Source organism: Berghia stephanieae, chromosome 7 (genome assembly GCF_034508935.2).
Source record: "Berghia stephanieae isolate SIO BIC M18660-M18661 chromosome 7, UCSD_Bste_1.3, whole genome shotgun sequence".
NCBI lineage: Eukaryota > Metazoa > Mollusca > Gastropoda > Nudibranchia > Aeolidiidae > Berghia > Berghia stephanieae.
The window spans coordinates 33,567,795-33,577,794 of NC_088366.1; the positions used below are offsets into that span (position 1 = coordinate 33,567,795).

Consider the following 10,000-nt stretch of genomic DNA (forward strand, 5'->3'; position numbering starts at 1 on the left):
GTTGTTGTTATTTTGTTTTTGGTTTTTTTTTTATCGGGGGGTGGGGGGGGGGGGGGGTTGTGTGTTTGTTTGCTTATTGTTGTATTTTGGGGTCTTTTTGTTTTGTTTTTGTTTTTGACTGCTTTTTTTTTTTTTACAGCAACAAGCTTGTTGCTAATAAAGGTCCTTCAACTTTTTGTTTTATAATAATACCTAAGAAATGATCACGAATAACAGCGAGCAACAGTTTCTTATATGACCTGATAGTGTTGAAAAGAGACGTCAATCTCTTAAGGTCACAATTAACACTGATATCACTCCTCGTTTACAATATGCAAGCCCAATGTCATACCTGAGCTGTAGCAATAATTTCAGACATGCCAATTTGCACCGCAGCCAGGCACCAAGTGCGTTAATTATCAAATCATTTTCTATTAACTTCTTTCTGATTATGTCAGATGCTTGACACGGACAGGGGCGAAATCATTTTTACTTTGATACCAGAATATCTTCTTAGTATATTTTTTTCATCAAGAAAGCAGTAAACCGATGCGATTCTAACTTCATTGGTGGGCTGTCATGTGGTCTTGTGGTATGACACTCGCCCTCGGACCAGAAGGTCTAGAATTCGTCTCCCACTCTGAGCAACTCATAGTTGAGTCCTTGGAAAATGCTCTTTACTCACATTATCTCACCGCCCTAAGGGTTAAAATGAGCACCTGGCTGTTAACAGCGTTATCGCTGTCGGAAAAAATTGTAATGCACATGTATCGCCTATCAGGCGTCATGTCCCTTCCTACATGTTGAGTGTTACTTTTGGCTGGGGACCTTTTCCTTTTGTATAGCGCCGTGAGCACGTTTTGGTGGAAAATTCTCTATACAAACGCTCAAGTTTTTCTTTTTTTTTTTTACAGGAACTCACCCATGAGCCGTCGGAACTATAGGCAATTAAATTCTCTCTCCCCGCTCCCCCCCCCCCCTCCTTTCCCCAATCCCAATCTCTGTGGGTAGAGGGGGGGGGGGGGGTGTCCTCCTGATAAGTCTATTGGTAAAGCAATTGCGGCAAGTAAGCCAACCCATTTCCAATCTTGATTGATTTCGGAAAGGCGGGGGGGGGGGGGGGGGGGATGTTAGACCACGCTTTCCACCAGCAGTAATTGGGAAACAGTGTCTATTGGGCCATGTAAGGTATTTTGTAAGCAATTGTTGCAGTCCTTTTAACACTACAGTAACCGGGATTAACTGAGGCTCCATGATATTGACGGCACTAACGGCCTGAACTGTATTTGTTGCCTTTATCGAATCGTTTCTGACGGAACCAGTTTAATTTCAATATAAAACTCATTCCAAACTGTTAATTTCATAGACCTTCAGTTTGACCTCATTTGACCCTCACGGATTTGTAGATGGCTTGTAATATTTAACAAGGTCATAATATGTGACCCGTCAGTCAATCTGGTAATCTGTCAGAATGAAGTAGGTGAACAAAATAAAGTTTAAAATCGAATTGATCAGAATTTGGAAATTTGGCCTTTTTGAGATCAGAAACAAAACTCAATCTCCTAAATTACGGCATTTTATTGTTACTAAAATTAAAGAATTTGAGCTTAAATTTGATTCATAAGCACATGATTCTTCTTCTTCTAGGTTCCATGCCTGGTCCAGGCTTCGGCACATGATTATCCCCGACATAACACCGTTTTGAGAAGATTGGTCACATAATGTTTGCATTCGTTCCCCTGCTGTAAATATGATAACTTCTAATCGCAATCAGAATATACTTAGATAATCTCTATTTCAAAATTTTATTTCTCTAACATTAATACCCTTTTCTAAATAATGACATGTGGAATTTAAAATAATTATCTAGTAATCCGTTATGCAAAGGAAATGTTCGTTCTTTTCACTCCGCAGAAAGACATGGAAATGCAGGACAAATCTAGTATTTGCAAATATTTTCGCATTATTGGTTAATCAAAACCAAAATATCTACAATATTCGATACCCCATAATATACTAACATTATGCTTGCCTAATAGCATACATTATTAATTATGCACAATTATATTTAACGATTTCACCATGTTCGATGCGCTACACAATGGTATTTTACTTTTTTTTTAATATCTGTATCAGGAGTAACCGACATCGTATCTAGTAAATCCCATCACGAATTTGCGGACCTTTTGTCTTGATTTGCTTCGTCCCTGATGTTAGTTACGGCGACCCAAAATGATCATTAACACTCAATGATAATATCTTTCCCGGAGATTATTCGGGTATAAAAAATGTGATCTATTTATATGATCCGATTCGGAGTTATTTTCAGGCATAATATTATAGAGAGATTCGTGACAGTCAAGCTAAAGCGATAATTAAAACAAAATACGTAGGTATTATTTCGTTTGGCGATAAAAGTAAATGGGTTGTCTATAATTGGTAAAAAAGCCAAGCTACGGATACTGCAAAATGACTATATTGAATAATGATATATATATATATATATATATATATATATATATATATAATATATATATATATATGATATATATATATGTATATATATGTCATTCAATGTCGATTAAATTGGTTTCAGATCACCATCAAAAACAAAATAAATCTATCAAATCAAATTAACTAATATCTAAAACAAGTCATTATTTGTGGAACACATTTAATTACTGTTAGGACAACTTGGTGACACGAGAAATTTAAATGTAAATTTCAAAAATGTTGGAAGGAGTTGTTCTGATGAATGTGAGGGGTGAAGATTAGTGGAGGGAGAGAGAGAGAGGGGGGCACAGAAAGAGAGAGAGAGAGAGAGAGAGAGAGAGAGAGAGAGAGAGAGAGAGAGAGAGAGAGAGAGAGAGAGAGAGAGAGAGAGAGAGAGAGAGAGAGAGAGAGAGAGAGAGAAACAAAGTGAAAGAGAGACCAGAATTTGCGATCTATGCCATTCATCAGGCCAGTGACCTGGGTAAAGATCGCTTTATTTAATTACAAAAGGAGATACTCTAACATTGTGCCAAACAATAACTCCCATCCCCTTCCACCCCCCTTCCTTGTTTCCTTTCAAACGTTTTACCGTCAACAAGATAACTCGAAAAGTTTTAGATATAAACCGTTTCATCAGAAACACCGTCAACCCTCTTGATAGAAGTAAATCGGTTGAATGTTTAACCAAGAAACAACCAAGGACGTTTGTGAATGATAATTAAACTTGGCATCTCATTAGTCTGCACGTAATCCACACATCATAAAAAATAAGATTAGCTAGTAGGCAGTATGAAATAGTGCATGACACGACATAATGAAAATAATCTGAATAAGTGTGTATTAAAGGTGTGAGACGAAGCAAGTAAGAAAAATACAATATATATATATATATATATATATACTATCCCCAAAAAAAGCAGTTTTCTTCGACCGGCGATCGAACCCGAGACCTTCTGATTAGCGGTCAGAATTACATGCCCTTTCAGAGAGAACGTCAACATAGCATTGCGCATGCGTCTCTCTTATTATCAACTGAGGAAATCTATCGTTTGGTTAATGAGGTATAACTTTTAAAATGTTATAATATACTCGTACATACCTACTTTTATAAAATAAAAATATAACCAATAAACTTATTTTTATAAAAGTTCACAATGTTGTGTTGCAAAGAATGGAAAATAATAAGGAATGCGCACCCAAGATTAATTACCCGCCTTGAAATCACTGACTTGACGGTTCGGTAACTAAAAGATCGCTGAGAAACGATTTAGCCTAACTGGTGCATCACTTGTGAGTGCACTGTGAACTTTTCATCAAAATTAGTTTTTTGGTTATATTCTTATTTTATAAAAGTATGTATATAATAACATTTTTAAAGTGATATCTCATTATCCAAACGATAGATTTCCTCAGTTGATAACAGAGACTCATGCGCAATGCCATGTTGACGTTACTCTGTAAGGGCATGTGTCAGAATTGTTGGGTAAACAAACCAAAATCTCGACGACATTCGATACCCCATAATATACTAACATTATACTTGCCTAATTGCAGAAATTATTAATTATGCACAATAATATTTAGCGTATTTTACGATTTTACCATGTTCGATGCGCTACGCAATGTTGTTCTCACCATACTCACAGTCGAGATTATCTTCGATGCACGGCGTTGCGACTTAATGAGAAGTTGAGACAGGGGTTTTATCATTACACCACAGTTGCTCCCGATTGTTGGGACAATAGGATTCAATAGTCTGATGTCACGTCCGCCCAGCAACGAGCAGCTTGGTTCTAAACAAAGAAAATCGATACTTTTTATTCTTCATGCTGGCTAGAACTTCTTCATGTGATCAGAATGTATAAAATTCAAAACATGATCAGATTTATAATGTTTTTCTCCTCTGGATACACTTTTATGCTCGTCGGAGAAGTATTTCATTAGGGTGTCCGCCATTGTTCCGATAGTTTAGAGCCAGTTACTAAGTTACTATGCGTCATTCCGAGGGAAGTGACGTCAAGACTGTTGAAGCCAATTTTAAAATTCAAGAATTCCCAAGTTTGACAGTTTTTACCAAGATGAGAATCATTTACAAGATCGATATTTGAAGGACGATTTTTCTGGCCAATTTTTAAAATATGAATGTTTTTAGAGTACGGAGTTAACTGGTTAAGAAGGGACATCTTTGTTGATTCGTGAACGTGTTAAAACTATGAAAATGTCCGTATTAAAAAGGGACTTCTACTACCACTACTACTGCTACCACTGCCACTACAGCATTCTAGTAGCAGTAGTAGAGGTAGTAGTAGCAGTAGTAGTAGTAGTAGTAGTAGTAGTAGTAGTAGTAGTAGTAGTAAGTAGTAGTAGATAGTATAGTAGTAGTAGTAGTAGTAGTAGTAGTAGTTAGTAGTAAGTAGTAGTAGTATAGTAGTAGTAGTAGTAGTAGTTAGTAGTAGTAATAAGTAGTAGTAGTAGTAGTAGTAGTAGTAGTAGTAGTAGTAGTAGTAGTAGTAGTAGTGGCCAGGTAACTTCGCGATGGTTGTGTGTGTTGGACCCGCGGTCTCCAGTAGTCGGTGAGAGAGAGAGCTCTAGTAATGAATGACCTGAGTTTGGTACGAATTTTTTGGATATCTCATACGGTAGAGTCACGCTCTCAGCTGCCAGGCGGATTTGTTGTACCAATAAGGTCGCAGGTTCAAGCCCCATCACCGCCGCGAAAATTTTTTATTCTCTATTGTCTTCTGGCACTTTTCTATTCACTTCATCTCTTGTAGTAGTAGTAGAAGTAGTAGTAGTAGTAGTAGTAGTAGTAGTAGTAGTAGTAGTAGTAGTAGTTAATAGTAGTAATGTAGGTAGTAGTAATAGTAGTAGTAGTAGTAGTAGTAGTAGTAGTAGTAGTAGTAGTAGTAGTAGTAGTAGTAGTAGTAGTAGTAGTAGTCGTCGCCGTAGCAAAAGAAACAAAATGAATGAACGAGTGCGCGTCATAGTAAAAAACATAAGAGATGGATGGGATATTCCATGTCACAAGGTCAGTCTTACCTTAATAAAAAAATAAATACCAAATAGAATTAATTGAAATATGGTAAAATCGCAATAAAACACGCATAGGTTTGACTAATTAATTTTGAGGTGCTGAGTTCGATCCTGATAATATTTTGGATTTGAGCACAAACATGGGTTTTAAAAAAACAATTTCAAAGGAAATGACTGATGACTCATCAAACTATCCGTCTAAAATAGTGCATGCGCTATTCCCTACGTCTTGTCAGAAACAGGCTTCAGACGTATTGTTTTGTGTCCGTGCCAGTGGACACAGGTTGCTTCGTTTTTGTAGTCAGGTATAGGAAAATATTGGTGGTCTATTTTTATCGAAAGACTGATGATTTTTAGTCGGTTCGATTCTGTTTGGTGGACACGGGGCATATGCCGGGCAAAGTAGAAAAGGAAATACAAAAAAAGAAATACCCCCAAAAGAATTCAGCCAACCTCGACTTGATATTAGAGACCCAGACAAAATATAAAGAGGCGAAACTTCTGGAGTGGCAATAGGGTTTTAATAGCAGACAAAGCGTATAATATTATATGTCAGGTCTTGTCAAGTCGGTAAACGTCTTCTCGCTCATGTATATTATGTTATACAATGGATATTTGGCACGGGTTGTCGCAACTTTCTATATTCAGATGTGTGATTTCTTCTCCCTAAATTCTATCAGACTATTGATGCATTGCGTTTAGGTAAAATATGCAACATCCGCTAGCCGGATATAATGTACCAACACACAAAATTATGTTAAACCTTAAACACTTTGAGTCTGATTGATAGAATTTAGTTAAAACTGATCATAAAAATGGCCTTCAGATCGGAAGATTTTGGGTTCGAGTCCCGCTCTGAGCGGCATATAGTTGAGTCCTTGGAAAAGCCTCTTTACTCACATTCTCTCACGTACTCATGTGTAAAATGCGTACCTGGCCGTTAACAGCGTTGTCTCGTTCCCCAAAAAAGTAATATCGCTTAATAAGCGTCATATTTCGTTTTACATGTTAAGAGTTGCTATTGGCTATGGACCCCTAGTAAAGCTTTTTGAGCACGTTTAGCGGATATTGCCCTATATAAAAGCTTAAGTTTTTAGTATGTCGCAGGTGACGCAAAAGCTAAAATTGCTTTAAAAGTTAAAGTAGATAATTCGAAACGTCAGATTTTAGTGTTTACCTCTCAAAACAACGATATCTGTTGACCTCCATGAAACATAGAAACCCAACAGCAAGCTTCTTTTTTATGACCATTAATCCGTTTGTTTCTGTTACTAGTAAAAATCCCGCAATTTCGCGGGGAAAGAACTATTTTCATTCGATATTGCCAGAATCATTTTCTTGATTAGCTTGATTACGATTAGATGCACATTTTAAGCGATGTGCTTGTCGTCGCTGCCATGCTTTATTCGGCATGATTTTATTTTTTCAGTCAGTAGATATCAATATCAATAAGTCGCAAGTCTTTACCACGCTTTACTTGGGAGTGCTTTGCACTACCTTCAATACTTCACAAATTAAAACGGCCGAGAATCAAAACAATGGTCAAATTAGGAATTTTTTACTTTCACAAATCTATCAAGGTTTGTTCTCGAGTTTTTAAAACGCTTTTATATGATGACAAATTTAATAAATAAACGCTTGACAAAAGATCAACGGTGACAATACAAATTGAATGAATACTGGGGATGTAGGAGCTTTCGGAATGTCTCCCTTTACTTATGTGAGGTGAAATGAAAATCTGAAGCGGACGCAAAAAATATCAAGTCCCCGAATCTGTCTACTTTTGGTTTGTTCGGGCTAGAAGCTAGACATAACCAATTGACAGTTTGCCGAAACGTTTAACTAAATATTTCCCAGGGCAATAATTATCACATCAATGGCATAAAAACGACAGTAATATCAGCAGTAATATTAGTTGATGTTGTAATCGGTGAAACTTGTTAAAATTTCTGTAAATCCGAATCCGTCATGTGATCAAGTGAATTATATCACTATGAATGCCACGATTTGCTGAAAAATGCCAATCTGACAGTTCCTAGCAAACACTCCCCCCCCCCCCCCCCCCTTGCTCAGGAATTTCTCTACTTGATGGACACCCCCCCCCCCCCCCCCTTTTTTTTTTTTTCTTCCACGCAACCGCATTCCAAGAAACACACACACACACACACACACACACATGTATAGATAGTATGCCCTTGGCTTATAACATTGCCATCCGGAAGCATAACGGACCAACACACAAAACTGTGTGTATCCATGAACGTTTATAGTCGGGTTAATACAGTTCAGTGAGCAATACTCATAAACGCGGATGGCAAAAAACAATAACAAAGACCTGAGTGACGTCATCTTCGAACTATCTATACCCCACAAACACACACACACATACACACACACGCACACATATAAACATACACGCAATGAGAACACACTACACTACATAACAACACTGTACACCGCTAAACACAACGGAATAAGGACTCGACTGAGTGAGTGAGGTGTGCCATGAGATACGTGTCTTCGCATTTAGATGTTGACTTAACGAATTTCAAACTGACTTATATATAAGAAATCAGTTATATGTTTATTTTCTGTAAAAAACATTCTATTTTTCAAATCTTTCAGTAGAATTGTGCGCCGTATCAATTTTTTTTATTGACTCAAATAAACACAAGATTGTCGCTATTTCCTTGTCTAAAGACTAACCAAGTTGTATAAATAGTATGAAGTTGACGTCACTAAGGTCTTTGTTATTGGGTTTTTTAATGCTTTGCCATCCATGTTTATAAGTAATAATCACTAAACAGTATTAACCAGACTATAAACGTTCAAGGTTACACATAATTCTGTGGTGTGTGTTGGTCCGTTATACTTCCGGATGGCAATGTTGTGAGCTTCCTAGTCAAGCGCACACTATCTATACTGAAATGCTGAAGAAAAATATGGCTGCAATATTCTTTGTCCCAAAAATTCGAAGAAAAAAATCGGAGAAATGTAAGAATACATGAATAAATGTTATTCTAGAGTTGTTTACTAGTGTTGATATTTTGATGTATAAAACGGTAGGGGCTGCCTGAAGCCGGTGATCGTAAAATACGAACGAAAGAGTGAAAATGGAGAGGCTTCGTATGGGAACAAAACAGCCAATGGACGTTTCGGGTACAAACCCTTCGTCAGCACAACAATACACAAATTAACGTGGAAAACAAATAAAATATAAGGCAAAATAACATGTATCGTCTGTACTCAATGGTGGTTGCAGTTACCCGAAACGTCCATTGTCTGTTTTGTTCCCACACGAAGCCTCTCCATTTTCACTCTTTCGTTAGTATTTTGATGTATCTACCTTTGTATGATAATTATGAATGTGGGAGAAAGATCATAATAATCGAATATTTATTTATTTATCTTTATTTCCTATTTGCTATTACTCCTCTATGTATTCTGCGTAGTATGAAGCGTATTCCTACAATACATTTTAATTGAAAAAAACCGTATTTATTTGTGACTCACCGCGTCAATCTGGTATAAGGACGTAATTGTCAAGATAAAGAAAATTAAGTTTAAAATGAGAAAGATCAGAATTAGGAACTTTTTAAGAGCATTTATTTATATAGAGCAATATCTACTAAACAGGCTCAAAGCGCATTAAAGGGGGTTCCAAGCCAACACTTAATATAAAGGAGAGACATGACACTCGTTCGGCGATATTACATTTTTTTTCGATAGATACATCACTGTTTACGACCAGGTACTCATTTTACACCTGAGTGTGGTGAGAGAATATGAGTAATGAGCTTTTTCCAATGACTCAACTATGCGACGCTCAGAGCGTACTCGAACCCTGGACCTTCCGTTCTGAAGGAGAGTGGAATGCCACTAGACCACTTAGCTACATGTTAAGGTCTTTAAACTTTATGAAATAAACTCACTCCCTTCAATAAAGAACTCTAATGGTATGATTTAGATCTAAGTATAGAAGTAAATTTTAAACAATACTTAAGATCCCGAAAAAAACCATCGTTTTGCGACGATGAATCACATATTCAAGACTAAGGAAGTAATTTAGGAAATCACAAAACATAACACAGATGGTTAAACAATTTCATTGGCTGTCTGTGAAGATGAGAATAGATTTTCAAATCGCATGTTTGCCTTTTGAATCCATCCATAGTTTAGCCCTTGATGACTTAAAGTCTCTTAATCGTATAGGCAATCCTTTCCAGCAAGGTATTTTGCCTGGAGTCTAGTCCGGTTGGTAAGTATTCTTCTTCTTCTTCTTCTTCTTCTTCTTCTTCTTCTTCTTCTTCTTCTTCTTATTATTATTATTATTATTATTATTATTATTATTATATTATTATTATTATTATTATTATCATCATCATCATCATCATCATCATCATCATCATCATCATTATCATCACCCCCATCATCATCATCATTATCATCACCCCCATCATCATCATCATCGTTTCGCAAAATAGAAGGGGCCGAA

General features: G+C 36.7%; 1 protein-coding gene across 1 annotated transcript in view; it reads right to left on the minus strand.

The window, feature by feature from the left end:
- The window catches only part of LOC144977126 (uncharacterized), a 136,651-nt gene that overhangs the window by 104,360 nt on the left and 22,291 nt on the right, over window positions 1–10,000 (minus strand). The window lies entirely within an intron of this gene.